The sequence below is a fragment of the Trichechus manatus genome, unplaced genomic scaffold (genome assembly GCF_000243295.1).
Source record: "Trichechus manatus latirostris isolate Lorelei unplaced genomic scaffold, TriManLat1.0 scaffold00201, whole genome shotgun sequence".
NCBI classification, from domain to species: Eukaryota; Metazoa; Chordata; class Mammalia; order Sirenia; family Trichechidae; genus Trichechus; species Trichechus manatus.
The window spans coordinates 4,367,706-4,388,967 of NW_004444137.1; the positions used below are offsets into that span (position 1 = coordinate 4,367,706).

Sequence of the window (21,262 nt, forward strand, 5' to 3'; positions counted from 1 at the left end):
TTGAATAGGATGTTTCCTTTGTCCCCTCTCCCTACTGCCCAGCAGGTTCTAGGTCATCCGTGTAATTGAGGATTAACAGCCAGAATAAGAAGCACACTGTGAACTTATGCACAGAAATGTAGTTGGCGGCAATTTAGTCATAGGCACACTGACTTGCATTCTGACCCTGGTTCAGCAACATACCATTTGGGCAATATGGAACGTGTGAATAATTTATTGTAGTTTCCTCAGCTATAATCTGTTTAAAGCAATATCTGCTTAGGAGAGGCACGAGGAAAAAAAGCTAGTGTGCCAAAAGCTTTTGCAAAGCCTTTGAAATATCATAGTTGCTCAGTTAATGCAACATTTTATCACAAATGCATTGTAGGAACAGAAGTTAGGGTTTTTGATAGTTTTAAAATATGTAACCTGGCCCAGTGCAGTGGAGGAAACTTTTGAATGTGGCACTGGATCAACGTTTACTGTGACACTATCATGCCAGGATTGATAGGGATGACCTTGACAGTTCAGTTCACCCCTAGCCTATCTGTTCTACAGCTGCTCAGCTCTTCAGTAAAACTGTAGTATCAAAGTGCAGTGTAGCAGCCTTTTGTGTTCACACTACATGTGAGAGCTAAAGAGTTGAAGCTATTTCACAGAGGCCAGTCCTGCAGCACAGACGATGCCAGTGGTCAAGGTTCAGGTGGCCATGCTTAGGTGTCTTCAGGGGTTGCAAATGTGAGAAAATTTTGGAGTGGAGTATTTAGAGGGTTGTTGTGTAAGTCCCTGTTTTCAAGTATGCATGAGCAGTTTAACAGCTAAATCCCCTGGAGGTCAATGAAATTACTACAAAATGTGAACATTAAGCTCTTGTTCACCGTCAGCAAACACGAAGGCATGCTATTCTGGTTCTTCAGAGATTGAGCTCTTTACCAGCTTATAACATTAGTGTGTGTTTGTGTGGGTGTCTGAGTGTGTGTTTGTTGAGGGGAGCAGTCACTAAGAATTGCTTGACAGTAGCTTTGGGTCTCAAAGTTTGAAAATTGTGGTGATATCTGTCTTCTCTTGTTTCCTGTCTCTCAGCTGAGCTCTGTTTACATTTTCAATACCTTTACCTGTCTCAAGGAAGGGACAGAGTGCATGAGAGTGCATCTGTAGAGTTACTGAAAAGTAGGTGACAGACATGTAAACATTTGCAATTCCTCAAAATAATATTTTCTTTTCAACAGGTGGTCCTGTCAGCCCCTGATAACCTGGAGTTCTTTAAGAAAATATGACAAGCCCTGGGCCTTGGGACAGGTTGCCCCTTTGTGCAGGCCACTGGACCTCCATGGCTGGTGAGGGGCAAAAGGAAAAACTGCCAGTCCTGCAGTGTTTCCCAGTTGTTAAAATTTCATCTTGTGCTTCACGTTTTGTTAGATATTCCCCTGGGTCCTTTTCAAGGCGGTGAACTTTTTTCCCCGACAAGATATTTAGGATCTGAATGTGGAAATAAGACTTCCGCTATAGAGCATTTGTATAATTTATGCTATGTTTTCTGTCTTCTACACTATAAATACAGAGAGGTATGAGACTATAATTAGTCACAGTCAAACTGTGGAGAGATAAGTTAATTGTGTTGGAAGTATTGTTAAGTCTGTGAGACAGGATTCAGTCTGTGAGGAAGTGAATGTAGACAGTGAAGGGATGGGGCTGATGGCTAAACCCTAGAGTAGACCTTAGTAGATCACCGAACCCTGTGTAAAATCTCCATGAAATCTCAGTTCTCCAGGACTGTCAGCGTCACCCTTCCTTTCAAACACATTGGATTACGTGGTACCTTGCGGAACCAGTATGTGTGGGATGTTTCAGGACTCAGTAGATGTTGAGGATGTGGCTGTGGGCTTTACCCAGGAAGAGTGGGCATTGCTGGATCCTTCTCAAGGTAAACTCTATAGAGATATGATGATGGAAACCTTCAGAAACCTGGCCTCAGTAGGTATGGTTGGCTTCGCTTTTTAAAAATTTATTCTTTAGTAACCAAATATGTCATAATTATCCATGTTATTACAGTATCTGGGCTGAGGAATGGGAATACATTGTTAAATAAGACAAGTACGGTCATTTGCTCTCTGGAACATGCATAATCCTGGCTTCCCCATGAATACAAACCTCTGTGTATTAAACCAACTTCTTTCAAATTGTGGTTAAAAGCCTTAAGGCTCTTTATATGTTGTAAGAGTGAAAGTTGACTTCACAGGTTTCATTGGTGCACAGAGAAAATATTTGTGGTCTGGGACTTTGTAAAGACTCTTACTGTGTTTATTACTAGTTTGACATGATTATTTTGCTACAAACAAATTCACACCTGCCCATTTCTATAGACCCTGAAGAACAAAGTATTGGCTTATTGTCAGGGAAGCGTTCGTTACTTTTCCCTGTCTTCCCTCATGATATATCTTTCTCCATGAGCACTATGTCAGATACACCTGTTTGTTCTCCCAGAGTAGCAAGAGGAAGACCCGAGGAAAGTGCAGGTAGCACTCGTCCAGGTCCACTGTGTGAGGGCAGGGAGAGAAGGGTGGGCACAAGAAGGCAAGAATTCTTTGAAGGACCAGGCCTGCACGGAGAAAATGAGATTTGAATTAATCAGTTAGAAAAAACCTCTTTGGGTTGAGGAATATGTGCTTCACAGATTCCTGATCTTGCTTTTCTGGTTTTCTTCAATCCTAACACGCCTGTGTTCTTGGAGAAAGACCATCCCCTTTTCCCTTTTTATTGTTCCATGTACATTGTGTCCAATACATTTCTACTTTGCTCTTCTAATTACACCCTATTTACGTCACCATTACTCTCAGTCTTCATGGAAGTATTTCCTATAAATTGTTTGGTGACATTTGCCAAAGAACTGAAACAGCAAAATGCATCAAAGTGTTTCTTTTTTCACAGCTGTCTTTCTCTCTTTTCCCTGTAATTGCTTTCTTTTTTCTTTTCTTTTTTCATATTGTGAACCTCAACTTACATCATGGGTCAGTTTCTCAAAACCTTAATCATGGAGAAAAGCTATCCACTGAAAATATAATACTAAGACTCATGAAAAATGACACCTGGTCCTTGACGGTAAGAGAAATCTTCAAAATGCATGACATTGAAGATCAGGATATCAACCACAAAACACATGTGACGTGAGTGTCATTCACTCAAGAGAGAGCTGTGTTCAGGAAAGAGTCTTAAGAAGGTATCATGGCATTAAAATATGTATATATATATAAGGAGCCCAGGGAGCACAAATGGTTAAGCACTCGACTGTTAACCACAAGATTGGCCATTCGAACCTACCCAGTGGCTCTGTGAGAGAAATACTTGGCAATAGTCTTCCATAATAATTACAGTGACTCAACAACACCTAACTACAACTGTATATATCTCTATATCTCTATATCTATATATCTATATATATAGATATGCACAAACCATTGCCATCGAGTCTACTCTGACTCATATGGACTGTAAAGGACAGAGTAGAACTGCCCCATAGTGTTTCCAAGGCACATACACATTCATATATACACATACATATATATATATATATATGTATACCTCAAACCTGTTGCCATAGAATATATTCTGACTCATGGCAGTGTCAGTGGATGAGCTCAAAACACAACCTTTAGGCTCTAGTCAAGCACACACAAAGCTTTCGTGCCATCCAGGTATCTTATCTATGTATATAAAACCAGCTCTAATATTGTGTCATTATGTAACTTTCACAGTACAGTATTTTCATAAATATGAGTCAGATATTGAATACTGGAAACATATTTCACTTATATACAATTATCATAAAGCCGCATATTTTAACTTATGCAGTAAAAATAATTGTAACATCTCTGCCAGATAATTTCATCTATGAAACATGAGACAATTCAGGACAAAATACATGTTTAATGTGTGTGGTAATGGTGAAATGGTAACAAATTTATATCCACCAGCATGCTGCCTATTTTTAACAGAAGGTGTATAGGAGATAATCTCTGTGAAAGTAACAAAGACAACGTGGACAGACCTTCAGCGGATTCCAAATCTTTCTGTGTTCAAAAGATCTCCTGTGGAAGCATATCTTTCTGAATGTCTTGAGCATGGAAAATCTTTGACAAATCACTCATTACTTAAGCATCATGTCAGATCTCACTCTGGATGCAGTGCCTCTCAGTGTAATGAATGTGGAGAAGACTGCAGTTGTGAGAACTCACAGAGTCTTGTTAGAACTCTTACTGGAGACAAACACTTTGAGTGTAAGGAATGTGGCAAAGCCTTTTGTCATTCCTCCAACGTCATTAGACTTGTGAGACCTCACTGTGGAGAGAGGTCTTATGTATGTAAGGGATGTGGGAAAGCCTTTAGTCAGTTCTCAGACCTCACAGCACATATAAGAATTCACAGTGGAGAGAGGATTTATGAATGTAAGGAATGTGGCAAAGCCTTTAGTCACTCCTCAAATCTCACTAAACATATAAGAACTCCCAATGGAGAGAAGCCTTATGAATGAAAGGAATGTGGGAAAGCCTTTAGTCAATCCTCAAACCTCACTACGCATATGAGAACTCACAGTGGGGAGAGGCCTTGTGAATGTAAACAATGTGAGAAAGCCTTTAGTCGGTTATCAAACTTCAGTAAACATGTGAGAACTCACAGTGGAGAGGCTTTATAAATGTAAGGAGTTTTTCCATGTATAAAAATTATTATGATGAAACAACCAATGGTTAACTGTAGACATTGAATTCACCCTCTAATCTAAGCATGTACCGCCTACAAATAAGGCCAGTTTCCTGCCAAAAAACCCGAGATCTTCCTTGTCCCACACAACCAATAAAAATTTTTCCAGTTGTCCGTAAAGTATCTATTAGAGTTGTTGGGCTTTTTGAAGCTAGGATCCAAACAAGATTTCCACATTACCTTTTTATTTTTAGATCTGTTTAGTCTATCTTACACAGAACATTTTCCTGCTTGTCTTGTAAAATGTTAAAATGTTCAGCATTCTGATACAGTCAAGCCTGTGACAGCCAGAACCTCTGAAAATTAGAAGCCTGTCAGAAAAGGAAAACTCACTGGGTGTTTACGAGGTAGGATTCTTAACAGAGAGTGAGAGAAAAGTGGTAAGCACCCTATCAAAGGTGGAAAATATGCAAGACTTGGAAAACCAAGACAGTCCCATCAAGTTCTAGCTCTCAAAGGTTCCAATGTATTTGTTTTATCATGAATTTGTTTAATTAGTTTGTCTTCTGTATTTTTTGTAAGGTAGACGTTGGGTCTAGCAGAGTTCTGTTTAATACAAATGTAATGCACGTCAAAGATGTAATTTAAAATATTTTAGTAGCCATATTAGAAACTTAAAAATGTAAATGAAATTTTTAATGAATAACCTTATTTAACCTAATATATCTATTTGTCAATGTAAAAAATATAAATGAAGTTAACAACTAAAGTAATCACTATGAATTTATTTATGGACGTTTTACATTTCCTTCTTTTGTACTCAGTCTTCCAGAATCCAGAAGCAGCACATTACGTAAATCTTGAAAAAGAGATTCACAATCCCATGTTATTCCGAACATACTTTTTCAATAATTGAATCAAGTTTATTATATATAAATTAATTAAAATTAATTTTCAGTTTCTTAGTTGCACTAGGCACACAGGTGGTTGACATAACCCTATTAGTGTTTGAGTGCAAAAGAAGTCCCTGGATCCCTTTGTACTTTCCTGTTCTATATCTGGAATTAAATGTTTCTCCCCAAAACTGTTTCCTTTTAAAAATGAAGTTCTGTGCAATACATGGGCTCAGTGAGAAGCCAAAACCTGTTGCCGTTGAGTCAATTTTGTCTCGGTCTTTCAGTGAGCATCTAAAATACACATTTGCTTATATTATAAATTCATACTCATATTCCTAATAGAAATGTATGATTATAATTTTTTAATGTAAAAGAAATGGTGCTGGACAATGTCAAATAACAAACTAGACTTTATTCAGACTCTTGCGATGGGAGAGAGACCTCAGCATAAGTCTGAGTTCAACTCCAAAGAGTAAGGTGAGGCAAGGGGTTTTTAAATGCGTTTTGGGTGACAAGGGGCACTGGAAACTAAGAGGAAATCGGCAAGCAAAAAATGGGGCAGAAAGATGGGTTTTAGGCAAGAATACAATTGTTTTCAGAAATGTTTGCTCAAGGCTGATTTACTCGGCTGAAGCAAGAAATATTCATGGGGTAAATCGTGTAAGTGGGCAAATTTTGTCACTTTCTGTTATTTTATATTTGTATCTCTTTTCTATTAATAAAAAACTTTCATTCCTGTAACATTCAAATAGTTTAAAAGTCACAATACTAGTAGAATTACTAACTAAAATCTTATTCAGTAAAGTACTGAGTTTTTATTTATTTTTTGCCTTTGTAGTCATGTGTCGCTTAATGTCCACAATATGTTCTGTGAAATAGGACGTTATGGGATTTGGATGTAGTGTGAGCATGCCTAAATCGTGAGTGATAGCAGTCAATGATTTTCCACTTTCGTGTTGTTTAATAGCCTTTTGTTTCACTTTCAAAGTAATACTTCTCCTCTGCCTCTTGCTGTTGTTATCACTAGCACTGGTTTTGCTTCATTTGGGAGCCAACATGCATTTCACAGGGAGGGGAGGGGACAAGGACCCCACAGGAAGATACCTAGTGGGTGAGAAGTGAGCTTCAAACCCCTTTTCCCTCATGGCGTCTCAGTCCCCTTTGTGCTTGGGGACCCCTGCTTTTCACCCCTGGAGGAGACTTATGGAGTGAATTTCCTGCTGACCCCTTTATTTAGCTATGCAACCAAGGGAAAGTTACTGGACTTGCTCTGATTCTTTTTCTTCATTCTTAAAAATGAATAAATAATGCATTTCCCTCACATGGATCACCCCACCTCTAAGACACTGCTGCCTGACCCTGCCCCTCAGCCCTGCCCCTGGACACCCTAGCCCATTGCTGTCCTGAAGACCTCACCACATTTTGGCTCTCAGCCTATATACCTGTTTCCGTGAGTCAATTCCTACTCATAGTGACCCGTTAATGTTCTGACACTTCGGCTGCTAGTTGTTCACTTGAACTGGGTCCAGTTGAGCAGCCTGGGGAGGGAGGGGCAGTTATTGCCCACGGAAGACGTGGGCTCACACTGCTGTCTACATTAAAGGGGTCCCCTCCTCATCAGGCTGAGTGACCCCCATGAAAATGCCATCCTGCAACCACTATGCTTACCTAAGACTGTAGTTTCTCCTGAAAGTAAGACTAGTTCCATAGTAATGCGGTTATTCTAAGGACTGCCTGGAATCCCACCTCTGCCCCACTTCAGGTCTGCATGCAAGTCCCAGTGCCCCAAAGTCTAAGCCACACCAGCCTCACTCCCACACAGCGCACAAGCCTCCACCTGCCCTCACAAAGGCCTTTATTTAACCTTTTTCCTCTTTTATGAGGAAAATGTCAAAGCTTCCAGTATATGTCACCTACACGATGCTAGTCTTTGATTCTAAATTGTTTGAGACATTAACTAAAAATAGGCAGGTAACATCCGTGATCCGCAGGACACAAAGAGATTCCTATGGATGAGAAGGATGAGAATCAAGTTCTGTTGGGCTTATGAACATGCAGACCTGGAAAGTCAGGGGGGCCTGCATGAGTGGGGAGGTGAGAGATAGATTAAGCCCTGCCACATACCGACTCCGTCTCCCATCCAGACCCTGCCCCTGCATGGGCCTACTCAAGTCAAACAAGCTTCCTGCCCAGGCCTGGTCACTGTCCATGTTCCATTCGCACACAGTTTCCTGCTGACCTTGAAGCCCTCTGCTTTGAGAAAGGGTTTCCAGTGGCAAGTTTCCATCTGTCCAGTTCAGACCTGTGCTTGGCACCCTTTCCAGCACTCCTGCCCACCCCATCCTCCACACCCCTCAGTGTTCACTGAGGACTTAAATCCCTGCAGCCACCCACCTCAAGCAGTTCCAGGCCAGCTGCCCACACCTCCTTGGCTGGCCCGACACTTTCTTCTAGGGAATTGGCTCTTATTAACTTTCCTTCATCAGAAATGCTGGTTTCAGAAGTCAGCCTCTTGCACTTAAAAAAAAAATCACTATTAAAAAATGACAAAATACACCTCTTGTTTGGAAAACTCATCAAATGATATACAAATGTGTAAAACAGACAGTGAAAGTTTTCTCCCTCCCCAACTCCCTCGGGGTAAACTCTGCACTTAGCTTGACTGTAAGTGACCAGGTGTTACATGTGCATTATGTATGCGCTTTGTACATTTCTATTGGTGTCATTTTAAACATTGCCAATAGGGAATATACACCAACTCCTGTGCAGCTGAGACATCTCTGTCAAGGGAGGGGTGCCAGCCACACGCTGGACACAGCCTCTCCTGGCTACTACTGCAGGGGCATTTAGGGGAGCACTTTCCCTGGAGGGCCAAGAGCCTACAAGTTTGGGGTTTTTGGGGAGGAGCAGCATGCAGAGTGACGAGTCCTGGGCTGCTCAATGTCACTGGGCTCTGAGGCAGCTGGCTGCGTCAGGGTGGTCTAGGGCTCACTGTCTCCAGACAGGTGGCTTCATTTTATCTATGAAGAGGTACACAATCTCAAACATGTGAGGGGTAAGTCAAATACAATAGGGATGAGACATTTTTTTAGTATGCCCATCAATTTGGAAAATTAAAAAATAGCCAAATATTGTCTCATGTTAAGACCAGTGTAAAGAAGACGTCCTTTCATACTTTCTTGCAGTGATTATAAAGAACCAATGTCCTTTTGAAGGATAACTTGGGAATATTCATCAAAATTTCAAAAGACGCATGCTCTTGTTATAGGATTCTACTGCCTGGATGGCATCTTACAAAAATACTATTCCACATGAACAGAAATGTCCCCACTAGCATATAGTTGACAGACATGTAAGTAATAGCCCGATCACGAAGAAAAATAATCGTATAAATCAGCAATCCCATTATTGTTAGTTGCTGTGGAGGTGGCGATGACTCATAGTGAATTTGTGTATAACAGATGGAAACATTGTCCAGTCTTGTGCCATCTTCATGATCTTTGGTATGTTAGAGTCCATTCTTGTGGCAGTTGTGACATTCTATCCCATTGAGGGATTCCTTCATTTTTTCTGACCCTCTCCTTTACCAATCGTGATATATTTTTGTAGAGACTGGTCCTTCGTGATGACCAAAGTAAGTGAGCCAAAGTCTTGCATCCTTGCTTCTAAGGAGCATTCTGGTTGTACTTGTTCTAACACTGATCTGCTCATTCTTCTGTCAGTCCACAGCATATTCAATATTCTTTGCCAACACCACAAGTCAAATGCATCAATTTTTCTTCTGCCTCCCTTTTTCATTTTCCAGGTTTTGCATGAATATGAGGGGATTGAAAAACCATGGATTGGGTCACGTCACATGTCTTAGTTATCTGGTACCGCTATAATAGAAATACCACAAGTGGGTGTCTTTAACAAACAGAAATTTATTTTCCCACAGTTTAGGAGAAGTCTGAATTTAGATCACCAGCTTGAGAGATAGTCTTTCTATGTCACCTCTAGAGGAATGTCCTTGTCTCTTCAGCTTCTGCTTTCTGGTTTCTTGGAGACCTCCATGTGTCTTGCATCTACGTTAGCCCATCTCTCTCAGCTCACTTATTTAATCTTTTTTATATCTCAGAAGACATTGACTCAAGATACACTCTACACTAATCCTGTCTTGTTAACATAACAAAGACAATCCTTTCCCAAATGAGATTATAACCATAGACATAGAAGTTAGGCTTACAATACATATTTTGGGGGGATATAATTCAATTCATAACAACATCTTAGTCATCAAGATGACATTTTTTGTTTTTTAAAGGTTTAAAGGGGTCTTTTGCAGAAGATTTCCCAATGCAATACATCGTTTGATTTCCTTCTTTTTTTCCCCTTTATTATGTTGAGGAATATCCCTTCTATATTTTACTGAGAGTTTTTATCAGGAATGATTTCTTGTCTACTATTTCCATGGATATTGATTGCTGATCCAAATAGAATGAAATCATTGAGAACTTCAAATTTTTCTCCATTCATCATGATGTTATTTAATGATCTAGATGTGAAGATTTATCAATTTCATCAGATTCAGGCATACTCCATAATGAAAGCTATGGTCTTTGACCTTCATCAGTAACTGCTTCAAGTCATCTTCATTTTTTGGCAAGTAAAATTGTTCCATCTTCATATGTTAGGGTACTAATAAGTCTTCCTGCAAACCTGATGCCTCACTCTTTATACAATTTCACAGATTAGTTTTTCTGCATACAGATTGAATACAGACGGTGAAAGGATACATCCTTGACACACATCTTAAACAATGCAATATCCCACTGTTCTGTTCAAATGGTTGCCTTTTGTCCATGTACAGTTCTACATGAGCACAATAAAGTGCCCTGGAATTTCCAGTCTTTGTAATATTATCCATAGTTTGTTATGATCCACACAGTCAAATGACTTCACGTAATCAATAAAACACAGGTAAACAACTTTCTGGTATTCTCTGCTTTCAGCCAAGATCCATCAGACATTAGTAATGTTCTCCCTTGTTCCTTTTCTGTAGAGCCAGCCTATATTTTTAATGCAGTATCCCATATGGTGGTCATAGAAGTGAAACAAATCAGGGGACTTAGGAAACAACAAAGCAGGGGGACCAAGGTTGAGACTTGTCCTCAGACTATCACAATATTTCCATGATTCCTTCCAGTTTTGCTGCTGCTTTGAATTTATAATTCAATAATATTGAACTGAGAAGCAAAATAAATATAAAGGAAGAGGAATTTATATCTATACAAACATAAATTTTTGTTCTTTTAAAGTAATGGTTGATGACTAAAATTATCAGATGCCTCCATCAATACAGACAACTCTAGCCCTTGCTTAATGAAATAACCTGTCAAATCACCGGAGTCTCAGATGTTCCCAGTCCCAGCCACCACACCACATCGACCCCCCACTGAAGTCCCAGCCCCCTAGGCCTGAGTCACACAACCCCTTACTCACAGGGCACCATTCTCCACCTACTTGCAAAAAAAAACCAAAACCAAAACAAAAATAAAACCTTTTGATTGAACCCGTTTTCCACTCGGTAGCAGGAAAACATCTCAGCTTCCAATGCATGTGACCTACACAACTCTCTTCTTTTACTTAACTTGTTTCAAAAGTTAACTAAATAATACGCAGGAAGCAGCTCTGGTCCTCAGGACCCCAAAGACTTAGAAATGGATCAAAACGAGGAGAATCCAATTGCACTTGGAAGAAGGGCCAGGCAAGCCCATGTAGGGGTGGGAAGCTCAGGTCCCCACCCGTCCATCTCCAGACTCAGAGCTTTTCTGCATATGGCGCCTTTTCCTGCGGACTCAGGGTGGGAATGCTCAGAGCACAGTCCCAGAAGCTTGAGTCTCTGTCTTTCTAGTTCAGACCCGTGTTTTGTGTCCTTTACAGCGTCCTTTCTTCCCCACCCAGTCCAGGGACCCCTGCGAACTTGATAAAGTATCCACACCCTCCTGTCCTGCCTCGCGTGTTCCGGTGTCACCAGGAGAGGTGTGAAGTCCACTTGCTCCACTCATGGTCCTTGATCTGCCTCTGTTTGTGGTTAAAACTGCTCCATGGCCGGTCCCTGTGGCCTTTCTCCCTTCTGGCCACTGGACCCCGCCTAGCCCCTTTTCCTGCTTAGAACCTTTCACTGTCCCCTCTACCCCTTGTGTCCTGGAAAGGTCCCACTGAGAGGCAGATTTTCGCCTTTGCCCTGTTAAATCAAACCTGAGTCCTTTGACAAATGGCATGGGCGGTTGAGTAGAAGAAGCAGGTAAGACTTGTTTTTACCCAAAGCTTATGACTGGCTTTCCTGTGAATCGGGCCACCCTCAGTGACCAACGAAATCGTGACAGCTTTTCAATAGTAAATTATATAAACCAATCTGAAATAAACTTCTTTTGTTTCTTCATTTCGTCATTATACAGCCAATCACTGCTGATCCTCGGTGGAGTACCTTTCCGTATGTGATTTGGTGCTACTGGATTGGAAATCTTCTGTCCAATAAACCTCACCTAATAGATTAATTTTATTAATCTATTCTTCTGACAGCTCCCAGCCCCATTCCTCTTGACTCTAGGGGTGGCGCTGGCCCTGATTTCCGAGGCTTCAGGATCTGCACCTTATAGTTTTGTTATTTTTAGTCAGATAATCTGTTTCTTCCTTTCATTCTAAAGCTTATCATTTCTTTCAAGTTGTATTAATGTCCACTTCATTTTTAATATGAAATTTCAGTTTCCTTTTTCACTCCCTTGGTTTACAAAATTGAACAGTTTATTCATTAATTCAAACCTTAATTAAAGTTTAGTAATATTATGTTTCTAACAATACCTGTCCTCAAGATCACTGTTTTGGCCACATTTCCTTGTTTTGACTACATTTATTCTTCATGGTGACAATGACTTTAAATTGGTCTTTTATCAATTGTCATATAGATTATAGAAAACTTTTCCTGGAATCACGTTCTGAGTATATAAACTATCTTTTGCTTTTTGATTTGTTTAGTGTCCACTGTCTGATTTTTGTTTACTATGACTTTGATTTTACTGTGCAAGAACTATTGCTTACTTAATATCAGCTTTAATTGGGGGGGGAGGAGATTGTTTTACAGCTTTATTTCTAATATCTAGTAATTATCACTAATATCCAGTAAAGGAGAATTATTAAATACAGTAAAATATTGCCTTATTAAAAATAGCTGACATTTTCTTTATGACTCAGTACATGGTCATATTTGATGAAGGTTCCATCAGTGTATCCAAGTGTCTTTGATAAAAATTCAGTTTGTATTCACTAACTTGTGGCTGTTTTTAGGTGCTCTCCAGTAGATTCCGACTCATAGCAACACCAAGTGAGAGAGTAAAACTTCCCCATAGGATTTTCTAGGCAGTAATTTTCATGGGAGCAGATCTCCAAGTGTTGTGTTCGAGCCACCAACCTTTCCTTTAGCAGCTGAGGGTTTAACCCTGTGCCACCAGGGCTTATTCACTAATTTAGGTATACTAAATCCTCAGTACGCTTACATTTTATTACATTATAGATGTGGTGATTTCAGTGGGAATTGTTTTTATTTTTTCCCTTCAAGCTTAGTGATTAATCAATTTTTGTTTGAATTTTTGTATTTCTATTTAGTCATGTTTCCAAAACCCTTTTTTACTGGTGTACATAGACATGAATATGTTATCTTCATATTTAATTTCCTTGTTGTTAGTTGCCAATGAGTAGATTCCGTCTCATAGTGACCCCATGTATTACAGAGTAGAACTGCTCCGTACGGCTTTCTTAGTTGTAATCTTAAGGGAAGCAGATCGGCAGACCAGGTCTTTCATGGAAGGTACAAACAAACAATCTTTAGGTTAGCCACCCAGCACATACTGTCACCCAGGGATCGTTTTCCCTAGGAATAAAGCAAAACAAAATAGTTGCCATTAAATTGACTCCAACTTATGGTGACCCCATGTGTGTCAGAGTAGAATGATGCTCCTTAGGGTTTTCAATGACTGATTTTTTTCAGAAGTAGATCATGGAGTCTTTCTTCCACGGAGCCTGTGAGTAGACTTAAACTTCTAGTCTTTTGATTAGAAGCCAACCAAGTTAACTATATGCACAACCCAAGAACTCAAGTACATTAAAAAAAAACTTTGAAGAGTAAAAGAGGGATAGTTCATATTCACATATATGTGCATATGTATATATATTGCAAAAGCAGGAACGTATGTAAGGCAGGAACATGTCACAGAAAGAAAATTGGAAGTAAAACGGGGTAGGATTCTTAACAGAGAATCCTAGAGTAATCACCCTGTCAAAGCCATGAAACTTAGAAGACCCAGAAAAAAAGGCAGTCCCATAGAGTTCCGGCTCTCACAGGTTTCAAGGTATATATAGTGAATGTTATTGATGGCATTGACGGTGATAATACCCATAGATTATTGCCAAACCAGTATGCTTCCCTGAACTTCAGCATCCAGAGTGGTTTTTGAGGTTTCATCACATGGGTGTGATTGATTGAAGTTTTGCCCAGGTAGCTGAACTCCAGCCCTTCACTTGCCTCTCCATCTCCCAAGTCAGGCTGGTATCATGGGGCCTAAAGCCCTGTCATAAGAAACCAAACTCCATTTTGTAAATGCCTCAGCATCCCTTTCCTTCCAGCCTGTGCTTGAACATTATGTATTTCAAAACAGCAGACCTACTCGTCTTTCTAATCAACTAACCCTCACTCCCACATGTAAAATCTCAGATAACCATCCAGAGGCAGCTCCTCCCTTCTCCAGCTCTCCCTTTCCACAGCTACACATCACATCTGGGAATCCAGATAAGGACCCCATGCCTTCTCTGCCAAATTTGTGCCCCCAGATCCCAGTTTTCTGCCACTTGTTTTAAATTAACCAGCAGTTCTTAACCCCACCAAATAGAGTGTTATCCCCTCCTGGATCCTATTAAAGGCTGATCTCAGGTCTGTTTGTGCTCTCTGTGATTCTCCCCTTCTTTGGTGCTTCTGTGAGCTCAGTGTGCAGCCCTAACATGTGCTCCCCTCTGGGACCTGTGAGTAATAAACAGTCATGTCTTCATTTTAGGAGCTGAATGTTAAACTGCAGCTTTGTAACCAAAGAAACCCCCACCTAATTTCCACACAGGTGGTCTCACCAGCTGACCCCACTGAGTGGCTGTGTGTTTCCTCCTGCAGTGGGCTCTCATTTACCTCTTCATATTTATCTAATATTAACACAAGCCCCAGCTCTATAATCACATGGTGAGTCTTTCTGTCATGACCAGCTTCCACTCTATGTCACCTCTTTAGTAGAAACTATCAGGTGAGGACCAAGGGGCCCACCACGAATCTTAACGGCAGTCCTATCACTCTGGAAATTCCACTGGTTTAGAGGTTACTTCCCAGGAGCCAGGACAAAGGCCAGAACTCTCTTTATTATTGTTGTTAGTTGCCATTGAGTCCATTCTGACTCATGGTGACCCCATGTGTGCAGAGTAGAACTGCTCCATAGAGTTTTCAAGCCTGTGGCCTTTTGTAAGCAGATCGCTAAGGTTGTCTTCTGAGGGTTTCACCGCCAAACTTTTGGCTAGTAGTCAAGCACTTAACTCTTTGTAACACCCAGCAGCCACAGACTTCTCTTAGCTGAGATCAAATTTCTTACTATAGAGTAGAATTACTTATGTCCAATGTTCTAAAGTACTGAAAAACATGAACAGAAAATGATAATGAAAATCCAGCCAGAAAATCCATCACTGAGACACAACTTCTCTTATTTTGATTAATTATATTGGTGGTGTGCATGCACCATTGGTTTCTTTCTTAGTTATCTAGTGCTGTTACAACAGAAATACCACAAGTGGGTGGCTTTAACAAAGCGAAATTTATTCTCTCACAGTTTAGGAGGCTAGAAGTTGAAATTTAGTGTGTCAGCTCTAAGAGAAGGCTTTCTCTCTCTGTTGGTTCTAGAGGAAGGTCTTTGCCACCAATCTTGCCCATGGTCTTGTAGCTTCTGAGTGCAGTGACTCTGAGTTCAAAGGACACACTGTTCTACTGGCTCTCGTTTCTTAGTGGTATGAGGTCCCCCTGTCTCCCCTGTGTCTTTGGATTCCTTCACTCTCCCTTGCTCCAGACAGGGTGGAACCAGTAAACATATCTTAGATGACCTCTCACAAGCTTTTAAGATCCCAAGGGCTACTCACCAAAGTAGAATGTAGAACATTTTCCTTATAAACTATGTTAATGCCAATTGAGCTAGATGTCCCCTGAGACCATAGTCCCCAGAGCCCTCAGCCCAATAACTTGGTTCTTATGGGAGTTCTGATGTGTCTGTGAAGCTTCTATGACTTTCCCTTGGTAACATTGTGCTGACTTCCTCAGTGTTGTGTACTGTCTTACCCTTCACCTCTCTGGCCGACAAATCCTGGCAGAGATCCCAGAATCAGTGAGTCTGCAACAATGGAGTGCTTGCTTCTGCTTAGAAACTTGCCTCGACTTGGAGCAGATTTTCCTGGTTCAGTGCAGGGCTCTGCAACATGGGGAACACACGGTATTTGAATGCAGCCCTGCAATGTCTGATGTACACGTGGACCCTCGTCGACTACATGCTGTCCCAGAAGCACTCTGCAACCTCTGGGCAGCAGGGCTACTGTGTGCTGTGTATAATGCAGGATTACATCACTCGAGCCTTCCGTCATCCTGGCGATGTCATGGAGCCCTCACATGCGCTAGCTCGAGGCTTCCCTCGACACCAACAGGAAGACTCCCATGAATTTCTCATGTCCACTCTGAATGCCTTGCAGAAAGCCTGCCTGTGTAGCCAACAGGCACTTCTGCAGCCTCTCCCAAGATACCACCCTGATCTGTCAAATCTTTGGTGGCTACTGGAGATCAAATATCCAGTGTCGCCACTGCCAGGAGTGTCAGATACTTTCAACCCTTACCTGGACATTTCTCTGGACATCCAGGCAGCTCAGAGTGTGAACCAAGCTTTGGAAGAGTTGGTCGTGGCTGAAGAGCTGGATGGTGAAAATTCATATCATTGTAGGATTTGTCAGAAGAAAGTGCCCACTTCCAAGATGCTGATTTTATGCACTTGCCCTGAGTTCCTTATCTTTGTAATGAAACGCTTCTCAGACTTCACCGGCTTCAAAACTGCTAAGCACATGCGCTGTCATGAGACTCTTGATGTGAGCAGATGCATGTCTCGGCAGGATGGAGGACCAGCTGTTTACAGACTCTACTCAGTGCTGGTCCATGTTTGGTGTCCAGCTACCACAAATGACCTCTGTGACAGGGAACACAACAGAGACTCCCAGATAGAGCAGGAGAAAAATATAAAACAGAATTCAAATTCTTATTAAAAGACCAGACTTAATGGTCTGAGAGAGACTTGAGGAGGTCTGGCAATTCCTCGGTTCCCCAGGGGACTCTGACATGATGAGTGGAGACTTGTTCTTCCTGTGGACTTGGGAAAATTTTCCACAGGTTACGGCAGGCCAGGATAGCATCCCTGGGACTCCACGGCAGGCACATTCAGACTCCTGGTCCTTCTTAGAAAATTTTCTGAGACACAAGCACATATGCAGGCTGTTCCTGAGCTCCCAGGCAGACTTGGGAACATTTTCAAGGAGATTGGTTGATTAATTGCTTTGATTATTTGATTTATTTGCTTGACTGATTATTTGATTGATCTATATTTTATTAGCTATTTTTATTTATTTTTACTTTTTTATTGTGTTCCTCTATTTCATTGTTTGATCAATTCATTGATTAATCTTGAGTCCAGGGAACCGCCGTTTGACAGAGTGCTTGAGGAAGGTGGGAGCAAGGGAGTAGCTTGTTGTGGTCAGAGACCTGTGGGGACATCATGCAAATTCCTAAATCATCATGATACTGATATTTTAATGCCAAACCATTGTATGCTGCTTAAAACCATTTGAGATGATATAGCTATAGGACAATCGTCAGAATATTTGAGAGAAAAGAGCCAAGACAGTGGCTGCTTTTGTAAATCAGATGTAAATAATGATTTGTAAATAATAATTTTTCTGCTTTTAAAAATTCAAAATCTGGACTTCTGACAGCAACGTGGTGCTCTAGGCAGAAGCACCACACCATCCCTCCACAGCAAAGATCCAAAAAACTAAGCCAAACAGAAAACAGCAATCCTCAAACCCTAAACAGCAAATGAGGAGATAGAGAACTCAGCCAAGCACCAAATGGAATAAGAACCTGACGGAGAACAGAAAGTGAGGAGACATACATGCAGAGGTCCCCTATCAACTAACAGAGCATGGATCCGCCATCTTGGACTCCTATCAGAGACCAGCAAATGGGGTACTAGAAAGCAGCTTCATGGAGCTTCCAGCAGGAGACTGAACAACCAGTAAACAGCGATGTATGTTTTCCCACCCCCACACGTCTTCATCCTACTAGGCCTCCTCTGTTTCCCAAGGCCAAAGTCTTTTGGCCGGGAAGCACCAGCTGCTTGCATTCCAGCTGCCCACACTGGCCCACTCGCTAAGGGCCTTTTGTTGGCTGCTGGTGTTGCTTTTTTCTGCTTCTTTTGATCCTTCTTTACCTCTCACTGCCTCCCTGAACTTTCGCTCAAATACCTGGCTCAGTGTGCCATCTTTGCTTTTTCCTGAGGGACTGTGGAGCTCTGCTCCAGTGTGAAACTGCTTCTTGGTCCATGCTGCCATGCTGATGGGATCCCAGGGCTTTTGTTTGTTCTGAATTGTTTATTTGTTTTTTTTTTTTTCTTTTCTTGAGTTGGAAGCCCGTTCTGGCAGGGCAGTTCTGCATGGCTTGGGACCTACCCCCTCAGCTTGGGTAGATGTGCACAGGGATCCCTGAGGGCATTTCTTTTTTCATGTTTTTTTGGGGGGGGGCTCTTGTTCTTTTTTTAATGTTTTGTTTTCTTTTCCCTCTTTTTGTCTTTCTTCATTACTCAGTTTCTCATCTCCGTATACCTTCTTTCTCTTTCTGTCCCTTGAATGCCTCATGGTGAGTGACACCTCTATGCCTTCTAGACAGGCTGTACTTCAACACCTGGGAACAACTTCCCCAGACCTCGTAGCTGCACCGGTGGGATCCCTGGGAGCTTTTCTTTTTTCTTTCTAATTTATATTTATTTCTTCTTTCTTCTTTTTCTTCTTCCTCTTTTTGTTTTTCTCCATTTCACACTCTCTCATTTCTCCACTGCAACGGCAAGGTACCCAGCACTCTTTTTTGTTTGTTTGTATGTTTTTTGCTCCTGTTCCTCTCTCCTCTCTCCCATACCCATCTTAGCTCTACACATCACAATCTCCCGCCTCCATCCTGTCTACCTGCACCATGCACTGAACATCACACTACCATGCAGCACAGGCACGGACTACTGGAACCTGACCTGTACTGATTATTGACCCACCCTGGTGGCTGTAGTAAGTGCCAAAAACAACCCATCCCAGCAACTCCTCTTCAGCTAGACCTGCCCTGCTGTACTATATCTGAGCAACTGACCCTGCCAATTGGAGAAGGAGGCGAAAAGTATCGTGCCCACAGACAAGCAAACAACAAAGAACACACAGCCTGCCAGCTCAGACATAGCCAAATACAACAAAAAAAGGACAAAACAAACAAATCTACAATCAATAAACTCGAAAATTAACTACTGAATGTCCTGAAGACAGCAGACAATATCAAAAGATTTACAAAAACAGAAGAGGATGGTTCCAGTAAGTGTCCAAAATAAAACACCAGATGAATTTCTAGTAGAAGAAAAGCCACTAAAACTACCTGATAGGAATTCAAATCACTAATACTCAGAATTATCCAAGAGTTGAAGGAAAAAGCAGACAAAAAAGAGGAAAAAAAGACAAATTCATGGAAAATACAGACAAAAAAAAAAACAGAAGAATTCAGGAAAATAATGCAGGAACAAAATAAATTCACAACTAGAAATTATACAAAAACAACAATTAGAAATCCAAAAGATAAACACCAAGATTTCAGAAATGGACAGTATCATAGAAGGGCTGAGAAGCAGATTTGAAAGGTGAAAGACAGGATCAGCAGAATTGAAGACAGACACTTGGATACAACTCTGAGGAAAACTCAGAAAGAAGAACAAAGAAAAATGAAGAGACACTGAGAATTATGTGGGATACCATCTAAAGCAAAAATTTGCTAGTGATCGGAGGTCTAGAACAGGGGGAGAAAACATAGAGAGGATATTGAAGAACTGCTGACAGTAAACTTCCCCAATATCATGAAACATGAAAAGCTGGCCATCTAAGAAGCTCAATGAACCCCATAAAAGACAGACGCCAAAAGAAAATCACCAAGGCATATCATAATCACACTTACCAAAACCAAAGACAGAGAATCCTGAGAGCAGCTCATGAAAAACAAGAAGTCACATACACAGGAAAAACAATAAGACTAAGCTCAGATTATTTGGCAGAAACCATGCAGGCAAGAAGGCAATGGGATGACATATATAAAACCTTGAAAGAAAAAAAATACCAGCCAATAATAATATATCTTGCAAAACTCTCATTGAAATATGATGGTGAAATTATGATATTTACAGATAAACAGAAATTTAGGGAATATTTAAAAACGAAACCAAACTTATAAGAATTATTAAAGGGAGTCCTTCAATCTGAGAACAAACAACTTGAGCCCACAGGCTGAATCTAGAACACAGGATTGTACCAGCCAGATACCAAACTAGGAAATGAACTCCCAAGGACTATCCAAAACCAGAAGAAATACAACAGGGAATCAGAGCAGTTAATCTGTAAATAACAATGACATCAGCACAATAAAAGGGAATAAACGGTGTAGGTATAGAACCTTCTAATCGAGAGGAAGGCAAGGTGATATCAAGTAATAATAGACTGCTTCAAACTTAGAAAGATAAGGGTAAATGTCACGGTAACCTCCAAGAAAGTTAATAAACATACTAATATAAATACAGAGGAAAAACAAAACCTCAGTAAAAACAAAGCCTACAAAAACAAAAGAAATGAAAAAAAATCCACAAACAAAAGTAATTCAGCACAGGAGAGTAAGATGAAAAAAGAAAAAGTAAGCATCACAAAAAAGCACTACAAAATGACAGCAATAAACTCACATCTATCAATAATTACGCTGAATGTAAATGGACTCTGTGCACCCATAAAGAGACGGAGAGTGACAGAATGAATAAAAAACAGGATCCATCAATATGCTGTCTACAAGAGACACACCTTAGAAACAAAGATGCAAATTTATTAAAAATCAAAGGTTGGAAAAAAAAATATAAAGCCAACAACTACCAAAAAAGAGCAGGAGTGGCAATTCTAATCTCAGATAAAATAGACTTTAAAACAAAATCCATCATAAAAGACAAAGCAGGACACTATATAATGATTAAGGGGGCCATCCATCATGAAGACATAACCCTAATAGACACCTACACACCCAATGACAGGGCTCCAAAATACATAAAACAAACTCCAACAGTACTGAAAAGAGAAATTGACAGTTCCACAATAATAGTAGAAGACTTCAACACACCACTCTCAGTAAAGGACAGAACAACTAAGAAGAAACTCAGCAAAGATACGGAAGACCTAAAGGGCACAATCAGCCCACTTGACCTCATAGACATATATAGAACACTCCATCCAACCACTGCAAAGTACACATTCTTTTCCAATGC

The 21,262-nt window shown here is 40.7% G+C and overlaps 1 pseudogene; it reads left to right on the top strand.

The window, feature by feature from the left end:
• The first annotated feature begins 1,812 nt into the window (after nt 1-1,812).
• The window catches only part of LOC101354878 (ubiquitin carboxyl-terminal hydrolase 17-like protein 6), a 40,805-nt pseudogene continuing 21,355 nt past the window's right edge, over nt 1,813-21,262 (top strand).